The following is a 3,611-nucleotide window of genomic DNA, read 5'->3' on the forward strand; positions in this document are numbered from 1 at the left end:
AAAGAAATGGCTGCCACCACAAAGGGAGCAGGAGACTTGGCTCAGCTCCAGGCTACAAAGTTTCAATTGTAGAAGGTAAATAAATCCCAGATACCAGGGCCTCCAGCTCTGATCGTTGGGGGGTGTGGCCCGCCTGCAAACCACCACAGGCCCCTCACTCAGGCCAACCCAAAACCCAAAGAAACCCCTACCCTGATCCCGGACACCCTTTAGGACAAACCAGCTGGCCCCCACCCGTGCACCAAGCCTCTATCCTATCTAATAAAAGAGTGTGTGATTGACCATCACTCCAACACACAATATGGCTGCCCCCATGAGGTCAAAGATCCTGCCCCTATGTAGACACAAAATGGCCACCACAAGATGGCCTGCAAGGGAGAGCAATTGTGGGTGATCAGGCAAGTAGGAGAGGACAGTTGGGAGGCACCAGGCCTGCAAGGGAGGGCAGTTGAAGGCAATCAACCCTGCAGGTGACGGCAGTTAGGGGTGACCAGGCCGGCAGAGAAGGGAAGTTGGGGCAAACGGGCTGGCAGGGGAGCAGTTATACATCAATCAGGCTGGCATGGGAGTGGTTAAGAGGTGATCAGGCTGGCTGGCAGAAGCAGTTAGGGCAATCATGAAGGCAGGCGAGCAGTTGGGAGCCAGCAGTCCTGGATTGTGAGAGGGATGTCCGACTGCCCGTTTATGCCTGATCCCACTTGGACCGGGCCTAAAAGGACAGTTGGACATCCCTCGAGGGATACCAGATTGGAGTGGGTGCAGGCTGACTGAGGGACAACCTCCCCCCAACCCCCATGCACGATTTTCATGCACCGGGCCTCTAGTCTGAAAATAAGATGTTGAAATCCTAATTGGGAATCTTTAAAATAAACCATTTTCATAAACTTGAAAAAAGTCAAGCCCTGGCCATAGGTATGGCTCAGTTGGTTGGGTGTCCTCCCATGCACCAAAAGGTGGCCGGTTGGATTCCTGTCAGGGCACATGCCCTGGTTTCAGGTTCAATCCCTGGTTGAAGCATGTGTGGGAGGCAGCTGATAGATGTTTCAATCTCATGTTGATGTTTCTCTCCCTCTCCCTTCCTCTCTCTCTAAATACCAATTTTTTAAAAAGCCCATCTGAATTGCATCTCTGATAAAAAAAAAACCAACACAAAACAAAGAGTCAAAGGTACAGGCCCCTACAGATTTAAATAACACTGAAGGGTCCCTGGACAAAGCCCAGAATTTAGTTCCATTGAAAAACAACTCAGGAGTCTTGCTCATTTCAAAGTCTTTCAAAAAAATTTTCTGCACACTATTCTTTTATTCTTCAGCATCTAGCACAACATGTGGTGCATATTAGGTGTTTAATCAGTGCGGGCTGGCTGATTGATGAGAATTTTTGAATGGTGGATTATAAAGTGCATGCTAGATTGAAAACCATGACCAAAGTATTTTGTATCTTCTTCATCAAGAAGTAAAGTCTATTTTCTTACTCCTTGAATCTGGAAATGTTTTGTGATTTGCTTTAGCCAATAAATATGTCAAAAGTGATGTGTGACTTTTGGAGCCTAGACTTCTAGAGACCTTGCAGCTTCCACGTTCACTCTCTTGGGGCTTGCCATAACCAAATAAGAAACGTAGGCTATTTTGCTGGAGACTCACATGGAGGAGAACCAAACCATCCTGGCTGACAGCCCCAGCCAACTGCCTTTTATGTGAAGGAGGCCATCCTGGTCCAGGTGACTACAGCTGTCTGAACAACTTCAAGTGAGACTAGCTGAAGAACTGCCCCCTGAGCCCAGCAAAAAATTGCAGCAGATTTGTGAGAAAATAAATGGTTATTGTTTTAAGCCTCTAAGTGTGGGGGTGTTTTGTCTTGCAGTGACGGCTAATCTGATATAGTACTGTCTGTGCAGTCACCGAAGGTCAGCCAGGGGAGGGAGACAAGTGCTCTCCATTGGGAATATATATAGGCTGCTCCTCCTGATTAAATTATCTAGCTCAGCTGTCCTGCACTCAGCTGGTTGGGAGCCTGTGGTACTCCTGGAAGGAAATGTCACTACTACTTGGGTATGTGATTTGCCCCAAACCTTCTAGGTGCCCATGTAGCCCCTTTGTCAAGCTTATTATCTGCCCTGGGCTGGGCACTGGTAGAGAAGTAGAAGCCTCTTTAAAAGAAGAAAGGCAGCAAACAAGTAACACACTTCCAGGAAGTTTACATCTGAACATGGACACGTGCTCAAATCAAAGAACAAAGTTAATCTTATCCTGATATTTTCTCCTCCCTTCCTTGAATCTCCATGACACTTTCACTTTCCAGATATCTTTCTACTTAGCTTGTTTGAGTGCCAACCTAGACCAGTGAGTAAGTAAGAAGGACAGGTGGGGAAATCAAGAGATTCGTCCAGCACCACCCAGAGGCTTAATTGTGGGCCAGATCCCAGGCCTCCTGCCATAGTGCCCAGAGCCCAATGCTGGGTACTGCTCCAAGCAGGTGCTATGTGATTTTTCTCCAAGGATCCTCAGTCAGGATGTCCATCATAGATATACATATGAACTCGGATGATGCCAGTGTGGCAGTGTGGTGTCAAGGGCAAGATCTAGTTCAGTCTGTTTGCTCCATCAGCAAGTCAGGCAAGTCTCAATATCCTCAGTGAGATTAAAATTATACTATCTACTTACACATTAAAGAACCTGTAAATTATGTTTGGCCGGAGTGGCTCAGTGGTTGAATGTCAACCTATGAACCAGGTCACTGTTTGATTCTCAGTCAGGGCATATGCTCAGGTGTGGTCTTGATCCCCAGAGTGACTTTTGCAGGAGGCAGCTGATCAATGATTCTCTCTCATCCTTGATGTTTCTATCTCTCTCCCCATCTCCCTCTCTGAAATAAATAAAAAAATACTCAAAAACAAACCAACCAACCTGTAAATTATGGTTGTATCTGGAATGAGGTATGGGTCTGGGTGCCTGAGCTAGGAGGAAGACTTACTTTTTATTGTTTATCTTTTGTACTATTCAACTTTATAATTGTGATGATTAATTTTATGTATCAATTTGTCTGGGCTAAGAGATACCCAGGCAGCTGGTAAAACATTGCTTCTGGGTGTGTCTGTGAGTTGATGGAAGAGATTGGCATTTGAATTAGTGGACTGAGTAATGACCACCCTCACCAGGGAAGGTGGGCATCATCCATTCTGTTGAGGACCCACATATGACAGAAAGGCAAAGGAGGACAAATTTTCTCTCTGTTTGAGCTGAGACCCCCATATATTGGCACTCAGATATTGGCACTCTGGTTCTTGGGCCTTTGAATTCAGACCAGGACTTACAGCATTGGGCCCTGATTTCCAGGCCTTTGGACTTGGACTGTATTATACCACAGTGGCTTTCCTGGTTCTTCATCTAGCAGAAGGCAGGTCATGGGACTTCTCAGCCTCTATAATTGTGTGAGTCAATTCCCGTAATAAATGTCTCATTTATATCTCTCTCTATCTTATTGGTTCTGTTTCTCTGGAGAACCATGACACAGTAATCATAGGGCAAACATTATTCATTCAATAACAATACTAATTAACCAAGAAATAAGTGATTCATCCATAATAATTCTAATTAATATCATATTAAAAA

The sequence above is a fragment of the Pipistrellus hanaki genome (assembly GCF_964339955.1).
Source record: "Pipistrellus hanaki genome assembly, chromosome: 3".
Taxonomy (NCBI): Eukaryota; Metazoa; Chordata; class Mammalia; order Chiroptera; family Vespertilionidae; genus Pipistrellus; species Pipistrellus hanaki.